The 23,569-nt window shown below is 53.0% G+C and overlaps 1 protein-coding gene across 4 annotated transcripts in view; it reads right to left on the reverse strand.

Moving 5' to 3' along the window:
* Positions 1–5,340, reverse strand: part of MROH1 (maestro heat like repeat family member 1) — a 157,216-nt gene extending 151,876 nt beyond the window's left edge. For 3 of the 4 annotated variants that reach the window (XM_073562389.1, XM_073562390.1, XM_073562386.1), the window contains exon 1: positions 5,192–5,340. The gene's annotated coding sequence lies outside the window, so the exon portion shown is untranslated. The other variant, XM_073562387.1, reaches the window with a different exon arrangement.
* Between the last annotated feature and the right edge of the window lie 18,229 nt (positions 5,341–23,569).

Here is a 23,569-nt window from a genome sequence, read left to right on the forward strand (position 1 = left end):
CCCCGTCCACACACACACACGTCTCCTGCCCCCGTCCACACACACACGTCTCCTGCCCCCGTCCACACACACACGTCTCCTGCCCCCGTCCACACACACACACACACACACACACGTCTCCTGCCCCCGTCCACACACACACACACACACGTCTCCTGCCCCCGTCCACACACACACACGTCTCCTGCCCCCGTCCACACACACACACGTCTCCTGCCCCCGTCCACACACACACACACGTCTCCTGCCCCCGTCCACACACACACACGTCTCCTGCCCCCGTCCACACACACACACGTCTCCTGCCCCCGTCCACACACACACACACGTCTCCTGCCCCCGTCCACACACACACACACACGTCTCCTGCCCCCGTCCACACACACGTCTCCTGCCCCCGTCCACACACACACACGTCTCCTGCCCCCGTCCACACACACACACACACACACACACACACGTCTCCTGCCCCCGTCCACACACACGTCTCCTGCCCCCGTCCACACACACACACACACACACACACACACACGTCTCCTGCCCCCGTCCACACACACACACACGTCTCCTGCCCCCGTCCCCACACACACGTCTCCTGCCCCCGTCCACACACACAAACACACACACACACACGTCTCCTGCCCCCGTCCACACACACACACACACGTCTCCTGCCCCCGTCCACACACACACACACACGTCTCCTGCCCCCGTCCACACACACACGTCTCCTGCCCCCGTCCACACACACACACACACACACACACGTCTCCTGCCCCCGTCCACACACACGTCTCCTGCCCCCGTCCACACACACACACACACACACACACCTCCTGCCCCCGTCCACACACAGTCTCCTGCCCCCGTACACACACACGTCTCCTGCCCCCGTCCACACACACACACGTCTCCTGCCCCCGTCCACACACACACACGTCTCCTGCCCCCGTCCACACACACACACACGTCTCCTGCCCCCGTCCACACACACACACACGTCTCCTGCCCCCGTCCACACACACACACACGTCTCCTGCCCCCGTCCACACACACACACGTCTCCTGCCCCCGTCCACACACACGTCTCCTGCCCCCGTCCACACACACGTCTCCTGCCCCCGTCCACACACACACACACACGTCTCCTGCCCCCGTCCACACACACACACGTCTCCTGCCCCCGTCCCCACACACACACGTCTCCTGCCCCCGTCCCCACACACACACACACACACACACACACGTCTCCTGTCCCCGTCCACACACACACACGTCTCCTGTCCCCGTCCCCACACACACACACACACACACACACACACGTCTCCTGCCCCCGTCCACACACACACACACACACACACACACGTCTCCTGCCCCCGTCCACACACACACACACACACACACGTCTCCTGCCCCCGTCCACACACACACACGTCTCCTGCCCCCGTCCACACACACACACAGTCTTCTGCCCCCGTCCACACACACACAGTCTCCTGCCCCCGTCCACACACACACACACACACACACATCTCCTGCCCCCGTCCACACACACACACACACACACACACACACACACGTCTCCTGCCCCCGTCCCCACACACACACACACACACGTCTCCTGCCCCCGTCCCCACCCACACACACACACACACACACGTCTCCTGCCCCCTCTCCTGCCCCCGTCCACACACACACACACGTCTCCTGCCCCCGTCCACACACACACACACGTCTCCTGCCCCCGTCCACACACACACACACACGTCTCCTGCCCCCGTCCACACACACACACACACGTCTCCTGCCCCCGTCCACACACACACGTCTCCTGCCCCCGTCCACACACACACACACACTCACACCCCACACACACACACACGTCTCCTGCCCCCGTCCACACACACACACACACACACACACACACACACACACACACGTCTCCTGCCCCCGTCCACACACACACACACACACACACACGTCTCCTGCCCCCGTCCACACACACACACACACACACACACGTCTCCTGCCCCCGTCCACACACACACACACACGTCTCCTGCCCCCGTCCACACACACACACACACACACACACACACACACACACGTCTCCTGCCCCCGTCCACACACACACACACACACGTCTCCTGCCCCCGTCCACACACACACACACACACACGTCTCCTGCCCCCGTCCCCACACACACACACACGTCTCCTGCCCCCGTCCACACATACACACACACAGTCTCCTGCCCCCGTCCACACACACACACAGTCTCCTGCCCCCGTCCCCACACACACACAGTCTCCTGCCCCCGTCCCCACACACACACAGTCTCCTGCCCCCGTCCCCACACACACACAGTCTCCTGCCCCCGTCCCCACACACACACACAGTCTCCTGCCCCCGTCCACACACACACACACAGTCTCCTCCCCCCGTCCACACACACACACACAGTCTCCTCCCCCCGTCCTCACACACACACACAGTCTCCTCCCCCCGTCCTCCCCCCCCCACACACACACAGTCTCCTCCCCCCGTCCTCCCCCCCCCACACACACAGTCTCCTCCCCCCGTCCTCCCCCCCCCACACACACAGTCTCCTCCCCCCGTCCTCCCCCCCCCACACACACAGTCTCCTCCCCCCGTCCTCCCCCCCCCACACACACAGTCTCCTCCCCCCGTCCTCCCCCCCCCACACACACACAGTCTCCTCCCCCCGTCCTCCCCCCCCCACACACACACAGTCTCCTCCCCCCGTCCTCCCCCCCCCACACACACACAGTCTCCTCCCCCCGTCCTCCCCCCCCCACACACACACAGTCTCCTCCCCCCGTCCTCCCCCCCCCACACACACACAGTCTCCTCCCCCCGTCCTCCCCCCCCCACACACACACAGTCTCCTCCCCCCGTCCTCCCCCCCCCACACACACACAGTCTCCTCCCCCCGTCCTCCCCCCCCCACACACACACAGTCTCCTCCCCCCGTCCTCCCCCCCCCACACACACACAGTCTCCTCCCCCCGTCCTCCCCCCCCCACACACACACAGTCTCCTCCCCCCGTCCTCCCCCCCCCACACACACACAGTCTCCTCCCCCCGTCCTCCCCCCCCCACACACACACAGTCTCCTCCCCCCGTCCTCCCCCCCCCACACACACACAGTCTCCTCCCCCCGTCCTCCCCCCCCCACACACACACAGTCTCCTCCCCCCGTCCTCCCCCCCCCACACACACACAGTCTCCTCCCCCCGTCCTCCCCCCCCCACACACACACAGTCTCCTCCCCCCGTCCTCCCCCCCCACACACACAGTCTCCTCCCCCCGTCCTCCCCCCCCCACACACACAGTCTCCTCCCCCCGTCCTCCCCCCCCCACACACACAGTCTCCTCCCCCCGTCCTCCCCCCCCCACACACACACACACACAGTCTCCTCCCCCCGTCCTCCCCCCCCCACACACACACACAGTCTCCTCCCCCCGTCCTCCCCCCCCACACACACACACAGTCTCCTCCCCCCGTCCTCCCCACACACACACACACACACACACACACGTCTCCTGCCCCCGTCCTCCCCCCACACACACACACACACGTCTCCTGCCCCCGTCCACACACACACACACAGTCTCCTCCCCCCGTCCTCCCCCCCCCACACACACAGTCTCCTCCCCCCGTCCTCCCCCCCCCACACACACACACACAGTCTCCTCCCCCCGTCCTCCCCCCCCCCACACACACACACTGTCTCCTCCCCCCGTCCTCCCCCCCCACACACACACACAGTCTCCTGCCCCCGTCCTCCCCCCACACACACACACACACACACACACGTCTCCTGCCCCCGTCCTCCCCCCACACACACACACCGTCTCCTGCCCCCGTCCTTCCCCCGTCCTCCCCCCCCACACACACACACGTCTCCTGCCCCCGTCCTCCCCCCCACACACACGTCTCCTGCCCCCGTCCTCCCCCCCCCCACACACGTCTCCTGCCCCCGTCCTCCCCCCCCCACACACACACGTCTCCTGCCCCCGTCCTCCCCCCCCCACACACACACACGTCTCCTGCCCCCGTCCTCCCCCCCCCCCACACACACACACGTCTCCTGCCCCCGTCCTCCCCCCCCCACACACACACGTCTCCTGCCCCCGTCCTCCCCCCCCCCACACACACACGTCTCCTGCCCCCGTCCTCCCCCCCCACACACACACAGTCTCCTGCCCCCGTCCTCCCCCCCCACACACGTCTCCTGCCCCCGTCCTCCCCCCCCACACACACACACAGTCTCCTGCCCCCGTCCTCCCCCCCCACACACCGTCTCCTGCCCCCGTCCTTCCCCCCACACACACCGTCTCCTGCCCCCGTCCTTCCCCCCACACACACCGTCTCCTGCCCCCGTCCTCCCCCCCCACACACACCGTCTCCTGCCCCCGTCCTCCCCCCCCACACACACACGTCTCCTGCCCCCGTCCTCCCCCCCCACACACACAGTCTCCTCCCCCCGTCCTCCCCCCCCCACACACACACACACAGTCTCCTCCCCCCGTCCTCCCCCCCCCACACACACACACAGTCTCCTCCCCCCGTCCTCCCCCCCCACACACACAGTCTCCTGCCCCCGTCCTCCCCCCACACACACACACACACACACACACACGTCTCCTGCCCCCGTCCTCCCCCCACACACACACACCGTCTCCTGCCCCCGTCCTTCCCCCGTCCTCCCCCCCCACACACACACCGTCTCCTGCCCCCGTCCTCCCCCCCACACACACGTCTCCTGCCCCCGTCCTCCCCCCCACACACACGTCTCCTGCCCCCGTCCTCCCCCCCCCACACACACACGTCTCCTGCCCCCGTCCTCCCCCCCCCACACACACACGTCTCCTGCCCCCGTCCTCCCCCCCCCACACACACACACGTCTCCTGCCCCCGTCCTCCCCCCCCCACACACACACGTCTCCTGCCCCCGTCCTCCCCCCCCACACACACACGTCTCCTGCCCCCGTCCTCCCCCCCCCACACACACACGTCTCCTGCCCCCGTCCTCCCCCCCCACACACACACGTCTCCTGCCCCCGTCCTCCCCCCCACACACACACACAGTCTCCTCCCCCCGTCCTCCCCCCCCCACACACACCGTCTCCTCACTGTCTCCTCCTCTCTCACCTCCGGACTCACCTGTTCTGACAATCGCCGCTTTCCTGTAGAGACTCCGGGAGCGATCACATGATCTGCGACTCAGCTCCTGATTGGCTGACAAGTACACGTGGGCGTGGTCTTCAGAGAACTTGACAGAAGCACGAGACATCACCGCAGGCTGAGTGTTTATGTGCAGCACGTGATCAGCGCCCCGTTCACTTCCGGTCTCGCTTGGTGACGCCTGTACGGACACTGCCGCCATGTTTCTGGTGGGTTTCCTGTCTAGCTCAGTGATAGACTCCGGAGGAGACGAAGGGGAAGGCTTCTGTGGGAACTGCTGGCTCCTGTGCTGATCATAGGCCATTATACTGGCACATGCGCAGTGTGGCAGCGGCCTGGTCTTGTTGTGAAGCCTCAGTGTGGAGTAGATTTCGGGATGAGGGTCCCGGGGATGCGGAGGAGGCCGGACAGCAGGTAACTGGTGCGCCCTATGGGCGGCACTACAAGTCTCAGCGTGGCGGATCCACGGGAGCCTGATCCGACTGCAAGCGGGGTAAAGACTGACCGTAAGACCCCAAAATAGAGAGGAGACCCCCCAATACAGAGAGAGGAGACCCCCCCAATACAGAGATACAGGAGACCCCAATACAGAGAGAGGGGACCCCCCAATACAGAGAGGAGACCCCCCCAATACAGAGAGAGGGGACCCCCCAATCCAGAGAGAGGAGACCCCCCCCAATCCAGAGAGAGGAGACCCCAATACAGAGAGAGGGGACCCCCCAATACAGAGAGGAGACCCCCCCAATACAGAGAGAGTGGACCCCCCAATCCAGAGAGAGGAGACCCCCCCAATCCAGAGAGAGGAGACCCCCCAATCCAGAGATAGAGGAGACCCCAATACAGAGAGAGGGGACCCCCCAATACATAGGAGACCCCCCCAATACAGAGAGGAGACCCCCCCAATACAGAGAGAGGAGACCCCCCCAATACAGAGAGAGGAGACCCCCCCAATCCAGAGAGAGGGGACCCCCCAATACAGAGAGGAGACCCCCCCAATACAGAGAGAGGGGACCCCCCAATCCAGAGAGAGGAGACCCCCCCCAATCCAGAGAGAGGAGACCCCAATACAGAGAGAGGGGACCCCCCAATACAGAGAGGAGACCCCCCCAATACAGAGAGAGGGGACCCCCCAATCCAGAGAGAGGAGACCCCCCCAATCCAGAGAGAGGAGACCCCCCAATACAGAGATAGAGGAGACCCCAATACAGAGAGAGGGGACCCCCCAATACATAGGAGACCCCCCCAATACAGAGAGGAGACCCCCCCAATACAGAGAGAGGAGACCCCCCCCCAATACAGAGAGAGGAGACCCCCCCAATACAGAGAGAGGGGACCCCCCAATCCAGAGAGAGAGGAGACCCCAATACAGAGAGAGGAGACCCCCCAATACAGAGATAGAGGAGACCCCCCCAATACAGAGAGAGGAGACCCCCCAATCCAGAGAGAGGAGACCCCCCCAATCCAGAGAGAGGGGACCCCCCAATCCAGAGAGAGGAGACCCCCCCAATCCAGAGAGAGGAGACCCCCCAATACAGAGATAGAGGAGACCCCAATACAGAGAGAGGGGACCCCCCAATACATAGAGGAGACCCCCCCAATACAGAGAGGAGACCCCCCAATACAGAGAGAGGAGACCCCCCCAATCCAGAGAGGGGAGACCCCCCCCAATCCAGAGAGAGGTGACCCCCCAATCCAAAGAGAGAGGAGACCCCAATCCAGAGAGAGGGGACCCCCCAATCCAGAGAGAGGAGACCCCCCCAATCCAGAGAGAGGAGACCCCCCCAATCCAGAGAGAGGAGACCCCCCCCAATCCAGAGAGAGGTGACCCCCCCCAATCCAGAGAGAGAGGTGACCCCCCAATCCAGAGAGAGAAGACCCCAATACAGAGAGAGGGGACCCCCCAATACAGAGAGGAGACCCCCCAATCCAGAGAGAGGAGACCCCCCCAATCCAGAGAGAGGGGACCCCCCAATCCAGAGAGAGGGGACCCCCCAATCCAGAGAGAGGAGACCCCCCCAATCCAGAGAGAGGAGACCCCCCAATACAGAAAGAGGGGACCCCCCAATACATAGAGGAGACCCCCCAATACAGAGAGAGGAGACCCCCCAATACAGAGAGAGGAGACCCCCCAATACAGAGAGAGGAGACCCCCCCAATACAGAGAGAGGGGACCCCCCAATCCAGAGAGAGGAGACCCCCCCAATCCAGAGAGAGGAGACCCCCCCAATCCAGAGAGAAGAGACCCCCCAATACAGAGATAGAGGAGACCCCAATACAGAGAGAGGGGACCCCCCAATACAGAGAGAGGAGACCCCCCAATACAGAGAGAGGAGACCCCCCCAATACAGAGAGAGGGGACCCCCCAATCCAGAGAGAGGTGACCCCCCCAATCCAGAGAGAGAGGAGACCCCAATACAGAGAGAGGGGACCCCCCAATCCAGAGAGGAGACCCCCCCCAATCCAGAGAGAGGTGACCCCCCCAATCCAGAGAGAGGTGACCCCCCAATCCAGAGAGAGGTGACCCCCCCAATCCAGAGAGAGAGGAGACCCCAATACAGAGAGAGGGGACCCCCCAATACAGAGAGGAGACCCCCCCAATCCAGAGAGAGGTGACCCCCCAATACAGAGATACAGGAGACCCCCCCCCCAATACAGAGATAGAGGACCCCCCAATACAGAGAGAGAGGACCCCCTAATACAGAGAGGAGACCCCCCTAATACAGAGAGGAGACCCCCCTAATACAGAGAGGAGACCCCCCCAATACAGAGAGGAGACCCCCCCAATCCAGAGAGGAGAGACCCCCCCAATCCAGGGAGAGGAGACCCCCCCCCCCAATCCAGGGAGAGGAGACCCCCCCCCCCCAATCCAGAGAGAGGAGACCCCCCCCAATCCAGAGAGAGGAGACCCCCCCAATCCAGAGAGAGGAGACGACCCCCCCAATCCAGAGAGAGGAGACGACCCCCCCAATCCAGAGAGAGGAGACCCCCCCAATCCAGAGAGAGGAGACCCCCCCCCAATCCAGAGAGAGGAGACCCCCCCCCAATCCAGAGAGAAGAGACCCCCCCCCAATCCAGAGAGAGGAGACCCCCCTAATACAGAGTGAGGAGACCCCCCCCATACAGGGAGAGGAGACCCCTCCCAATACAGAGCGAGGAGACCCCCCCAATACGGAGAGAGGAGACCCCCCCCCCCCCAATACAGGGAGATGAGACCCCTCCCCCCCCCCCCCCCCAATGATTTTTTTTTTTTTTTTTTTTTTTAGCAAACTTTGGACTTTGTTTTCCCCACTCAGATAATAGAGCCCCTGAGCCCGGTCTGGTGTCTGTGAGCCCGGAAGGACCCGGAGAACGGCGGGGTCAGCAGCTAGTGAACCCAGCAAAGAAGCCAAACAACAAGGGGGGGACACGGCACGCTTTCTGCAATGTCACCGCACTTGGGATTCTTTCCCAGTTCTCCAGTACACGACATGGTAAAAGCAATGGTGTCGTTCAAAAGTGCAACTCGTCCCGCAAACAACAAGCCCTCACACGGGGCCATACTGACGGGAGAGGAACAAGTGACGGCTCTGGGAAGGAGGGGCGTGGAAACCGAAAATGCAAAACCAAAGATCCCTCTGGTCGTTAACCCCTTCCTGACCGGAGCTGGTTTCCGCGCCCCTCCTTCCCAGAGCCGTCACTTGTTCCTCTCCCGTCAGTATGGCCCCGTGTGAGGGCTTGTTGTTTGCGGGACGAGTTGCACTTTTGAACGACACCATTGCTTTTACCATGTCGTGTACTGGAGAACTGGGAAAGAATCCCAAGTGCGGTGACATTGCAGAAAGCGTGCCGTGTCCCCCCCTTGTTGTTTGGCTTCTTTGCTGGGTTCACTAGCTGCTGACCCCGCCGTTCTCCGGGTCCTTCCTGGCTCACAGACACCAGACCGGGCTCAGGGGCTCTATTATCTGAGTGGGGAAAACAAAGTCCAAAGTTTGCTAAAAAAAAATGTGCATTATTCCTGCAGCGTCCCCGTTTTTCGTGCTCTGGGGTCGGATGAGGGCTTATTTTTTGCGTGCGGAGCTGACGTTTTTAATGATGCCACGTTTGTGCAGATACGATCTTCTGATCGCCCATTACTGCATTTTAATGCAATGTAGCGGCGACCAAAAAACCGTAACTCTGGCAGTTTGTATTTTTTTTCCCGCTACGCCGTTTAGATACCGGGTTAATGCTTTTATTGATCTGGTGATACTGAAAGTGGCGATACCTAATATGTGTGATTTTTTTTTTAAATAGTTTTATTTTGATTAGGGTGATTAGGTTTTTTTATTTTTATTTTATTTTTTACTTTTGGCATGCTTCAGTAATCTCCATAGGAGGCTTGGAGCATGCACGACCCGATCGGCTCTGCTACATATGGGCGATGAGCAGATCGTCCATATGTAGCAGATTTACTGCTGTGCTTTCAGCGCCGACCACCGGGTGGCGCTGAAAGCCATATGCCTGGAACAACCATAGAGGTCTCTGAGACCTGTGGTAGTCCAGGCAACATGACACCGACCCCCGATGACATGACGGGGGTCAGCGATGAGCTCACTTCCGACCCGACGGCCGGAAGCTCTAGTTAAATGCCCGCTGTCAGCGCTTGACAGCAGGATTTAGCTAGTTAATAGGCGCGGGCGAACGGCGATTCCACTTGCGCCTATTGCGGGCACATGTCAGCTGTTTATAACAGCTGACATGTCGCGGCTTTGAGGTGGGCTCACCGCCAGAGCCCACCTCGTAGCAGGGGAGTCTGACTGCTGACGTACTATCCCGTCAGCGGTCAGAAAGGGGTTAATGGATGTAAGTGGACATAAGAGAAGGGGATGACGTGCTGTCTGTGTAGACGTTCCACAGTGTGCCACCGGCGGGTGCTGATCCGCTATCTCACTCCTGATTATCTATATATACGGCACCGAGCGCTTCATGCATATAAGGAGATCCGAGTCCTGCTCACCGATCAACACAGCGCTGCGGAAAGGGACAGAAGGGAGAGCGCCGAGGAGCAGGGCGCCAACCCCGCGGACAGGCAGCGTCACAATAGGGGCAGGTACATCATTACTATGTCTCACTCTCCAGGCACTTCTACAGTGCACAGATCACTGCACCCTGACATGTGGGTGCAATACATACACACTGTCCCTTCAACGAGCCAATACATACACACTGTTCCTTCAACGAGCCAATACATACACACTATTCCATCAACGAGCCAATACATACACACTGTTCCATCAACGAGCCATTACATACACACTGTTCCATCAACGAGCCATTGCATACACACTGTTCCATCAACAAGCCAAAACATACACACTGTTCCATCAACGAGCCATTACATACACAATGTTCCATCAATGTGCCAATACATACACACTGTTCCCTCACCTAGCCATTACATACACACTGTTCCATCAACGAGCCATTACATACACACTGTTCCATCAACGAGCCATTACATACACACTATTCCATCAACGAGCCATTGCATACACACTGTTCCATCAACGAGCCATTACATACACACTGTTCCATCAACGAGCCATTACATACACACTGTTCCATCAACGAGCCATTACATACACACTGTTCCATCAACGAGCCATTGCATACACACTGTTCCATCAACAAGCCAAAACATACACACTGTTCCATCAACGAGCCATTACATACACAATGTTCCATCAATGTGCCAATACATACACACTGTTCCTTCACCTAGCCATTACATACACATTGTTCCATCAACGAGCCATTACATACACACTGTTCCATCAACGAGCCATTACATACACACTATTCCATCAACGAGCCAATACATACACACTGTTCCATCAACGAGCCATTACATACACACTGTTCCATCAACGAGCCAATACATACACACTGTTCCATCAACGAGCCATTACATACACACTGTTCCATCAACGAGCCATTACATACACACTGTTCCATCAACGAGCCATTACATACACACTGTTCCATCAACGAGCCATTACATACACACTGTTCCATCAACGAGCCAAAACATACACACTGTTCCTTCAACGAGCCATTACATACACACTGTTCCATCAACGAGCCAATGCATACACACTGTTCCATCAACGAGCCAATGCATACACACTGTTCCATCAACGAGCCATTACATACACACTGTTCCTTCAACGAGCCATTACATACACACTGTTCCATCAACGAGCCATTACATACACACTGTTCCATCAACGAGCCAATACATACACACTGTTCCATCAACGAGCCAAAACATACACACTGTTCCATCAACGAGCCATTACATACACACTGTTCCATCAACGAGCCAAAACATACACACTGTTCCATCAACGAGCCATTACATACACACTGTTCCATCAACGAGCCAAAACATACACACTGTTCCATCAACGAGCCATTACATACACACTGTTCCATCAACGAGCCAAAACATACACTGTTATGATTGAGTTACCGTAGGAGGCAAAAACAGAAATGCTAGCTAAGGCTAGTTTCACACTAGCGTTTAAACGACGCGCGCACGGCGCCGCTAAGCCACGCCCCCTGCCGGCTCCCTGCCCGCCCCTTCCTGTTATCGCCTCCTCCGAGCGCAGAGGGCTGAATGCGTTATGTGCACCCTATCTTTAGCATAGGGTGCGCAGGCCGTGCGCAACTATGAATATAGCGTGCGCTGCGCATTTTTGAATGTGCGCCGTGCGCGCCAAAATGCAACATGCTGCGTTCGGCGCACACGGCGCAACACCAAAAATGCGCAGCGCACGCTATATTCATAGTTGCGCACGGCCTGCGCACCCTATGCTAAAGATAGGGTGCGCATAACGCATGCAGCCCTCTGCGCTCGGAGGAGGCGATAACAGGAAGGGGCGGGCAGGGAGCCGGCAGGGGCGTGGCTTAGCGGCGCCGTGCGCGCGTCGTTTAAACGCTAGTGTGAAACTAGCCTAAGTCCTGAAAACCAGAGAAGTTGGCAACTATCAGATTGCAGACCCCTGAGCCTATCAACACAACTAGCAGTAGCCGTGGGGGGTTCCTACGATGACCTAGACCCCTCGATCACAGCCGGAGAGATAAATAGGCCTAAAGAAGGAAAGGGGAAATCTAACTGCCCCAGAGCAGACCCCAAAGCAATAGGCAGCCCCCAACGTATAATGACGGTGAAGCAAGATGAAAACACTTACACAGACAGAAAGACAGGCTGATCAAAGACGGGGCCCAAAAACTACCTAGATAGGAACGGATAGGAAGGCTGCTGTCTGCAATCTGCCAAAACCCTATCAGAGACAAAAGCCAACAAGCTGATCTAAAAATGGCCCTGAAGCAACTAAGCTTCAAAAACTAAATCAGCACTCAGGTACTTTCAGAAGACAGAGCTCACAGAACACTGCACACTCCAGCAGGGAGTGGCAGAATCCAAAAAGCAAGAAAAACAAAAACCAATCTTAGATGCAAAAGGCAAAACAGAAAACTTAGCTTTAGGAGAGCAGGAATCGGACTGGTGTCCAAGAGTCCACAGAGAAATCACCCGCAGGGCAGAAAGGGCGTAGGCTGCCTTAAATCCAGTCAGTGACTCCACTCAGCCAATCGTCTTCATTAGTCCCAGGTGCCTGACAATCAGGCTCACTACCTTCCTTCACTAGAATAGGGAGTTCACCAGGCCTCAGTGACGGAGGGGAAAATGAACTCACAACAGTACCCCCCCCTTGAGGAGGGGTCACCGAACCCTCAACAACGCTACCAGGGCGATCAGGGTGAGCCCGATGAAAGGCACGCACCAATCTTTTGGCATGAATATCAGAGGCAGAGACCCAGGAATTTTCCTCCTGACCATAACCCTTCCACTTAACCAAATACTGGAGTCTCCGTCTAGCCAGACGGGAATCCAGAATTTTCTCTACCTCATATTCCAAGTTACCTTCAACCACTACAGGGTCCGGAGGTGCCACCTCAGGCACAACTGGCTCAACAAACCTCTTCAACAAGGACTTATGGAACACATTATGGATCTTAAATGTGACAGGAAGAGCCAAACGAAAAGAGACCGGATTAATAATCTCCAAAATCTTGTAAGGTCCAATAAATCTAGGCTTAAACTTAGGAGAAGCCACCTTCATAGCAATATTTTTTGATGATAACCACACCATATCACCAATCTTAAACTGGGGACCAATGGTCCTATGTCGATTGGAAAACCGCTGGGCCTTTTCCTGGGAGAGAGAGAACTTATCCACCACTTGGTCCCAGATCTGGTGCATTCTCTCCACCACAGTGTCAACACCTGGGCAGGCAGAAGGCTCCACCTGCCCTGAAGAAAATCGAGGGTGAAAACCAAAGTTACAAAAAAAAGGTGACATCAAAGTGGCAGAACTAGCTCTATTATTTAAAGCAAATTCGGCCAAGGGCAAAAATGAAACCGAATCATCCTGATCAGCGGAAATAAAACATCTCAAATACGACTCCAAGGTCTGGTTTGTTCTCTCTGTCTGCCCATTGGTCTGAGGGTGAAAAGCAGAGGAGAAGGACAACTGAATTCCCAACTTGGAACAGAATGTCCTCCAAAATTTAGACACAAATTGAACTCCTCTGTCAGATACAATGTTCTCAGGAATCCCGTGCAAGCGAACCACCTGTTGCAAAAACAGGGGCACCAACTCAGAGGAAGATGGCAACTTAGGGAGTGGTACAAGATGAACCATCTTAGAGAACCTATCACAAATCACCCAAATAACAGTCATTCTTTGAGAGACCGGCATATCAGAGATGAAATCCATTGAAATATGGGTCCATGGCCTCCTGGGGACCGGCAAAGGCATCAACAACCCACTAGAGCGAGAACAAGATTTAGACCGGGAGCAAGTCACACAGGACTGCACAAAATTCCTGACATCATGAGACAAGGTGGGCCACCAAAAAGAGCGACTCACCAGATCTCTAGTACCAAAAATATCTGGATGCCCAGCCAATGCAGAGCAATGAACTTCAGACATCACTCTCTTCTTCCACTGGTCAGGAACATACAACTTTCCACTGGGGCAACGCTCAGGTTTGTCCTCCTGGAACTCTTGCAGAGCAAGTCTCAAATCGGGCGAGATGGCAGAAAGAACTACCCCTTCGCCTAAGATGGTGGCAGGCTTGGTCACCACAGGAGAATCAGCCAAGAAACTCCTAGAGAGGGCGTCTACCTTGACATTCTTAGTTCCAGGAAGGAAAGAGACCACAAAATCAAAACGTGTAAAAAACAAGGCCCACCTAGCCTGTCTAGGGTTCAAGCGTTTAGCCGACTCTAGGTAAATCAAATTTTTGTGGTCAGTGAGGACCACAACTTGATGTTTGGCTCCCTCCAACCAATGTCTCCACTCCTCAAATGCCCATTTCATGGCCAACAGTTCCCGATTCCCCACATCATAGTTACGTTCAGATGAAGAGAACTTACGGGAAAAGAAAGCACAGGGATTCATTTTAGATGTTACCGGATCCTTTTGGGACAACACCTCTCCTGCACCAATCTCAGAAGCATCCACCTCTACCTGGAACGGGAGTGAGACATCAGGTTGCCGCAGAACCGGGGCGGAGGTAAATCTACGCTTCAACTCCTGAAAGGAAGCAACCGCCTCCGGAGACCAATTCAACACATCCGCACCCTTCCTGGTCAGGTCAGTCAATGGTTTGGCAATACTAGAAAATTTTGCTATAAATTTCCGATAAAAATTAGCAAAACCCAAAAACTTCTGGAGGGCCTTCAAAGAAGTGGGCTGAACCCAATCATAAATGGCCTGTACCTTGGCCGGGTCCATTTCAATAGTTGACGGAGACAAAATAAATCCCAAAAAAGAAATTCTCTGTACTCCAAAAAAGCATTTTGATCCTTTGACATACAGAGAATTCTCCCTCAAGATCCGGAACACCGTCCGAACATGTTCCACATGAGAATCCCAATCCTTGGAGAAGATCAAAATATCATCCAGATAGATGATCAAAAATTTATCCACAAAGTCTCGGAAAATATCGTTCATGAAGCACTGGAAGACAGAAGGGGCATTAATGAGCCCAAAAGGCATCACCAGGTACTCAAAATGTCCCTCCGGAGTATTAAACGCCGTCTTCCATTCATCCCCCTGCTTAATGCGGATAAGATTATACGCCCCCCTGAGGTCAAGCTTGGTAAACCAGCAAGCACCTCTGACTCTAGAGAATAGATCCGAAATCAGGGGTAACGGATACTGATATTTAATAGTAATTTTATTGAGGGCACGATAATCAATACAGGGCCTTAACCCCTTCATGACCCAGCCTATTTTGACCTTAATGACCTGGCCATTTTTTGCAACTCTGGAACGCTTCAACGCATCCTAGCGATTCTGAGATTGTTTTTTCGTGACATATTGGGCTTCATGTTAGTGGTAAATTTAGGTCGATAATTTTTGCGTTTATTTGTGAAAAAATCAGAAATTTGGTGAAAATTTTGAAAATTTCGCAATTTTCAAATTTTGAATTTTTATTCTGTTAAACTAGAGAGTTATGTGACACAAAATAGTTACTAAATAACATTTCCCACATGTCTACTTTACATCAGCACAATTTTGGAAGCAAAATATTTTTTTGTTAGGAAGTTATAAGGGTTAAAAGTTGACCAGCGATTTCTCATTTTTACAACAAAATTTACAAAACCTTTTTTTTTTAGGGACCACCTCACATTTGAAGTCACTTTGAGGGGTCTATATGGCAGAAAATACCCAAAAGTGACACCATTCTAAAAACTGCACCCCTCAAGCTACTCAAAACCACATTCAAGAAGATTATTAACCCTTCAGGTGTTTCACAACAGCTAAGGCAATGTGGAAGGAAAAAATGGACATTTTAATTTTTCCAACACAAATTTCCTTTCAGCATCAATTTTTTCATTTTCACATGGGCAACAGGATAAAATGGATCCTATAATTTGTTGGGCAATTTCCCCTGAGTACACCGATACCTCATATGTGGTCATAAACCACTGTTTGGGCGTACGGCAGGGCTCAGAAGGGAAGGAGCGCCATTTGACTTTTTGATCGGAAAATATGCTGGAATATATAGGGGTTGCCATGTCGCGTTTGGAGAGTCGCTGTGTGCCTAAACACTGGAGCTCCCCCACAAGTGACCCCATTTTGGAAACTAGACCCCCCAAGGAACTTATCTAGATGCATAGTGATCACTTTGAACCCCCAGGTGCTTCTCAAATTGATCTGAAAAAAAAAAAAAGTACTTTTTTTTTCACAAAAATTATCTTTTAGCCTCAGTTTTTTCATTTTCACATGGGCAACAGGATAAAATGGATCCTAAAATTTGTTGGGCAATTTCTCCTGAGCACACCAATACCTCATATATGGTCATAAACCACTGTTTGGGTGCAGGGCAGGGCCCGGAAGGGAAGGAGCGCCATTTGACTTTTTGAATGGAAAATTAGCTCCAATCGTTATCGGACACCATGTCGCGTTTGGAGAGCCCCTGTGTGCCTAAACATTGGAGCTCCCCCACAAGTGACACCATTTTGGTAACTAGACCCCTTAAGGAACTTATCTAGATGTGTAGGGAGCACTTTGAACCCCCAAGTGCCTCACAAAAGTTTATAACATAGAGCAGTGAAAATAAAAAATCATTTTTTTTTCCTCAAAAATGATTTTTTAGCACGCTATTTTTTATTTTCACAAGGGTAACAGGAGAAATTGGACCACAAAAGTTGTTGTCCAGATTGTCCTGAGTACGCTGGTACCCCATATGTGGGGGGGGGCACTGTTTGGGTGCACGGCAGGACGCAGAAGGGAATGAGCGCCATTTGACTTTTTGAAATGAAAATTGGCTCCAATCGTTAGCGGACACCATGTCGTGTTTGGAGATCCCCTGTGTGCCTAAACTTTGGAGCTCCCCCACAAATGACCCCATTTTGGAAACTAGACCCCCTAAGGAACTTATCTAGATGCATAGTGAGCACTTTGAACCCCCAGGTGATTCACAGAAGTTTATAATGCAGAGCAGTGAAAATAAAACTTTTTTTTTTCCTAAAAAAAAATTTTTTAGTCTGCAATTTTTTTATTTTCACAAGGGTACCAGGATAAATTGGACCCCAAAAGTTGTTTTCCAGTTTGTCCTGAGTACGCTGGTACCCCATATGTGGGGGGAGACCACTGTTTGGGCACACGTCGGGGCTCGGAAGGGAAGTAGTGACATTTTGAAATGCTGACTTTGATGGAATAGTCTGCGGGCATCATGTTACATTTGCTGAGCCCCTGTGTGCCTAAACAGTAGAAACCCCCCACAAGGGACCCCATTTTGTAAACAAGACCCCCCAAGGAACTTATCTAGATGTGTGGTGAGCACCTTGAACCCCCAAGTGCTTCACAGAAGATTGTAACGCAGAGCCATGAAAATAAAAAATCATTTTTTTCCCTCAAAAAAAATGATTTTTAGCCCGCAATTTTTTTTTTCACAAGGGTAACAGGAGAAATTGGACCCCAAAAGTTGTTGTCTAGTTTGTCCTGAGTACGCTGATAACCCATATGTGGGGGATGACCACTGTATGGGCACACGTCAGGGCTCGGAAGGGAAGTAGTGACGTTTTGGTATGCTGACTTTGATGGAATGGTCTGCCGGCATCATGTTACATTTGCAGAGCCCTTGATGTTCCTAAACTGTGGAAACCCCCCACAAGTGACCCCATTTTGGAAACTAGACCCCATAAGGAACTTGCCTAGATGTGTGGTGAGCACCTTGAACCCCGAAGTGCTTCACAGAAGATTGTAACGCAGAGCCATGAAAATAAAAAATCTTTTTTTTTCCTCAAAAAATGAATTTTTAGCTCGCAATTTTTTATTTTCACAAGGGTCACAGGAGAAATTGGACCCCAAAAGTTGTTGTCCAGTTTGTCCTGAGTACGCTGGTACCCCATATGTGGGGGGAAACCACTGTTTGGGCACACGTTGGGTCTCAGCAGGGAAGTAGTGACATTTTGAAATGCTGACTTTGATGGAATGGTCTGCGGGCGTCATGTTACATTTGCTGAGCCCCTGTGTGCCTAAACAGTAGAAACCTCCCACAAGTGACCCCATTTTGGAAACTACACCCCCCAGGGAACTTATCTAGATGTATGGTGAGCACCTTGAACCCCCAAGTGCTTCACAGAAGTTTATAACGCAGAGCCGTGAAAATAAAAAATCATTTTTTTCCCTCAAAAAAAATGATTTTTAGCCCGCAATTTTTTTTTTCACAAGGGTAACAGGATAAATTGGACCCCAAAAGTTGTTGTCCAGTTTGTCCTGAGTACGCTGATACCCCATATGTGGGGGTAAACCACTGTTTGGGCACACGTCGGGGCTTGGAAGGGAGTGAGCACCATTTGACTTTTTGAACGCAAAATTGGCTGGAATCAAAGGTTGCACCATGTCGCGTTTGGAGACCCCCTGATGTGGCTAAACAGTGGAAACCCCTCAATTCTAACTCCAACCCTAACCCCAACACACCCCTAACCACAACCCTAACCCCAACACATCCCTAACCCTAATCCCAACCCTAACCCCAACACACCCCTAACCCCAACACTAACCATAACACTAACCACAAGCCTAACCCTAATTCTAACCCTAACCCTCTTTCCAACCCTAACCCTCTTTCCAACCCTAACCCTCTTTCCAACCCTAACCCTCTTTCCAACCCTAACCCTGATGGAAAAATAAAAATATTTTCTTTATTTTATTAGTTCTGCCTACCTATGGGGGTGATAATCGGGGGGTACATTTACTTTTTAATAATGGAATCTGCAGCCGGCAGATTCGGGCGGGCGCACTGCGCATGCGCCCGCCATTTTCTAATATGGCGGCGCCCATGAACCGGACCCGCCGGACACCGGGAGCGACGGGGGGACTTGGAAGGTGCCGGGGGCGGTGAGAGTGGGTGAGGGGGGGATCGGAAGCTGGCGGGGAGAGAAGGGAATGGGAGGGGGGGCAGATGATGACAGCGGCGGCAGATCGGTGTCTCCAGCCATGTCCGATGCTACTGCAGCATCGGCCATGGCTGGATTGTAATATTTCATCAATTTTCATTGATGAAATATTACTATCGCTCTGATTGGCTGTTTCACTTTTAACAGCCAATCAGAGTGATCGTAGCCACGTGGGGGCGAAGCCACGCCCCCTGTGGTGAATTACAAAGCCCCCTGTATCTGCGGGTCAGGTGACCTTTCATTGACCCCGGTCACCCGACCCGCAGGGGGGCTTTGAATTCATGACACAGGGTATGCGTCATAGGTCGGATTGGCACCGACTTTCATGACGCATACGCTGTGTCACAGGTCGGGAAGGGGTTAAAGAACCATCCTTCTTGGCCACAAAAAAAAAACGGCACCTAAGGGTGAAGAGGATGGTCAAATATGACCCTTCTCCAACGCCTCCTTAATATAGGACCGCATAGCCTCGTGCTCGGGTACAGATAAATTGAAGAGCCGACCCTTAGGAAATTTACACCCCGGGTTTAGTTCAATTGCACAGTAATAACTCCTATGAGGAGGCAAGGACGCAGACTCATTCTCACTAAATACATCATAGTAGTCCGCCAAATAGTCAGGAACCTCATGCGACTGAGGAGAGGTGGAAAAAACCGGAGCCTCACTAAGGGTACACCGGCAACCCCAACTCACCACAGACACAGACTTCCAATCCAAAACTGGATTAGGAATCTGCAACCAGGGAAACCCCAGAACAACGGCATCATGCAGACCATGCAACACCAAAAATCTGCAATTTTCTTGGTGGTCTGGGGCGACCCGCATGACCAACTGGGTCCAAAACTGAGGTTTATTTTTAGCCAGAGGGGTAGCATCAATCCCCCTCAAAGGGATAGGCGTCCACAGAGGTGTCAACAGAAATCCACAACGTCTAGCAAAATCCAAGTCCATTAGGTTTAGCGCTGCTCCCGAATCCACAAAAGCCTTGGCGGAAAATGTGGACAGGGAACAGATCAGAGTAATCGCCAAAAGAAACTTAGGCTGAACCCCACCAACAGAAAACGTGTGTGCAAAGCGTTTCTCACGTTTAGGACAAACAGAAATAACATGTGAGGCATCTCCACAGAAAAAACACAGCTTATTACACCTTCTGAATTCCTGACGTTGCGCCTTAGATAAAACTCTATCACATTGCATAGGTTCAGACGTCTGTTCAACCGGTGGCAACACCTCTAGTGTAATCCTGCGTTCACGTAAACGCCGATCAACCTGAATGGCTAAAGACATAGAATCGTCCAGACCAGAGGGAACAGGAAATCCCACCATAGTATCTTTTACGGCTTCTGACAAACCCTTCCGAAAGAGAGCAGCCAAGGCACTATCATTCCAGGTAGTAAGGACCGCCCACTTTCAGAACTTTTGACAGTACAACTCTGCAGATTCTCGACCCTGGTGTTCAATGCTAACAGGGTCTTTTCAGCTTGATCAATAGCATTAGGTTCGTCGTACAGCAACCCCAAGGCTTGAAAAAATGCGTTCACATCAGTCAGAATAGGGTCATCTGGTTTCAAAGAAAACGCCCAATCCTGGGGATCACCACGCAGCCAAGAGGTGACAATTTTAACCTGCTGCGCGGGGCTCCCTGACGACTTAGGCTTCAAAGCAAAAAATAATTTACAATTATTTTTGAAACTCAAAAATTTAGATCGATCCCCAAAAAATACATCAGGTGTAGGGATCTTTGGTTCAACAGCATGTGAACGAGCAAGATAGGCGGAAATTCCTCGCACTTCAGCAGCGAGCTGCTCCACACGATCAGACACTTGCTTTATCTCCATTGAGAGAAAAAAAAAACTTCCCCCTACGGCCTCAGAGATATAGAGGAAAGAATATACACACACCCTTTTTTTTTTAAACACAATTCTTTCCTGCTATTGAGTACCCCAGGATCTGCGGTTTGGCGGGTGATTCTGTTATGATTGAGTCACCGTAGGAGGCAAAAACAGAAATGCTAGCTAAGTCCTGAAAACCAGAGAAGTTGGCAACTATCAGATTGCAGACCCCTGAGCCTATCAACACAACTAGCAGTAGCCGTGGGGGGTTCCTACGATGACCTAGACCCCTCGATCACAGCCGGAGAGATACATAGGCCTAAAGAAGGAAAGGGGAAATCTAACTGCTCCGGAGCAGACCCCAAAGCAATAGGCAGCCCCCCACATATAATGACGGTGAAGCAAGATGAAAACACTTACACAGACAGAAAGACAGGCTGAGCAAAGACGGGGCCCAAAAACTACCTAGATAGGAACGGATAGGAAGGCTGCTGTCTGCAATCTGCCAAAACCCTATCAGAGACAAAAGCCAACAAGCTGATATAAAAATGGCCCTGAAGCAACTAAGCTTCAAAAACTAAATCAGCACTCAGGTACTTTCAGAAGACAGAGCTCACAGAACACTGCACACTCCAGCAGGGAGTGGCAGAATCCAAAAAGCAAGAAAAACAAAAACAAATCATAGATGCAAAAGGCAAAACAGAAAACTTAGCTTTAGGAGAGCAGGAATCAGACTGGTGTCCAAGAGTCCACAGAGAAATCACCTGCAGGGCAGAAAGGGCGTAGGCTGCCTTAAATCCAGTCAGTGACTCCACTCAGCCAATCGTCTTCATTAGTCCCAGGTGCCTGACAATCAGGCTCACTACCTTCCTTCACTAGAATAGGGAGTTCACCAGGCCTCAGTGACGGAGGGGAAAATGAACTCACAACAATACACACTGTTCCTTCAACGAGCCATTACATACACACTGTTCCATCAACGAGCCATTACATACACACTGTTCCATCAACGAGCCAAAACATACACACTGTTCCTTCAACGAGCCATTACATACACACTGTTCCATCAACGAGCCAAAACATACACACTGTTCCTTCAACGAGCCATTACATACACACTGTTCCATCACCGAGCCAAAACATACACACTGTTCCATCAACGAGCCAATACATACACACTGTTCCATCAACGAGCCAATACATACACACTGTTCCATCAACGAGCCAATACATACACACTGTTCCATCAACGAGCCAATACATACACTGTTCCTTCAACGAGCCATTACATACACACTGTTCCATCAACGAGCCAATACATACACTGTTCCATCAACGAGCCAAAACATACACACTGTTCCATCAACGAGCCAATACATACACACTGTTCCATCAACGAGCCAATACATACACACTGTTCCATCAACGAGCCAATACATACACACTGTTCCATCAACGAGCCAATACATACACACTGTTCCATCAACGAGCCAATACATACACACTGTTCCATCAACGAGCCAATACATACACACTGTTCCATCAACGAGCCATTACATACACACTGTTCCATCAACGAGCCATTACATACACACTGTTCCATCAACGAGCCATTACATACACACTGTTCCATCAACGAGCCATTACATACACACTGTTCCATCAACGAGCCAATACATGCACACTGTTCCATCAACGAGCCATTACATACACACTGTTCCATCAACGAGCTAATACATACACACTGTTCCATCACCGAGCGGGGGCACCATTGCGCAGGATTCAGGGTGCCAACCTCCGCAGTGAGGTAGGGTGACCCCGGGAGATCGTAGGGGTACACACCTCCCCAGGTTTTCATTACCAGTGCCTCTGACACTTTGGAGGGGGTGTGTACAATCACGTTACTGGATAATTTTATTTACAACTAGCTGAAGAGCCTGGCGCTGCCCGGGCATAGTAACTAACTGTGGTTAGTTATAGCAAATTATAATTATCCTCCATCCCATAGTCCCGTGCCCATATACCCATCATACATATCATCCATCCCATAGTCCAGTGCCCATATACCCATCACACATATCCACGATCCCATAGTCCCGTGCCCATATACCCATCATACATATCATCCATCCCATAGTCCAGTGCCCATATACCCATCACACATATCCACGATCCCATAGTCCAGTGCCCATATACCCATCGCACATCCTCCATCCCATAGTCCCGTGCCCATATACCCATCATACATATCCTCCATCCCATAGTCCCATGCCCATATACCCATCATACACATCCTCCATCCCATAGTCCAGTGCCCATATTCCCATCACACACATCCTCCATCCCATAGTCCTGTGCCCATATACCCATCATACACATCCTCCATCCCATAGTCCCGTGCCCATATTCCCATCACACATATCCACGATCCCATAGTCCAGTGCCCATATACCCATCACACATCCTCCATCCCATAGTCCAGTGCCCATATACCCATCACACATCCTCCATCCCATAGTCCTG

Source organism: Dendrobates tinctorius, unplaced genomic scaffold (assembly GCF_039654945.1).
Source record: "Dendrobates tinctorius isolate UK_male_01 unplaced genomic scaffold, ASM3965494v1 ptg000349l, whole genome shotgun sequence".
Classification (NCBI taxonomy): domain Eukaryota; kingdom Metazoa; phylum Chordata; class Amphibia; order Anura; family Dendrobatidae; genus Dendrobates; species Dendrobates tinctorius.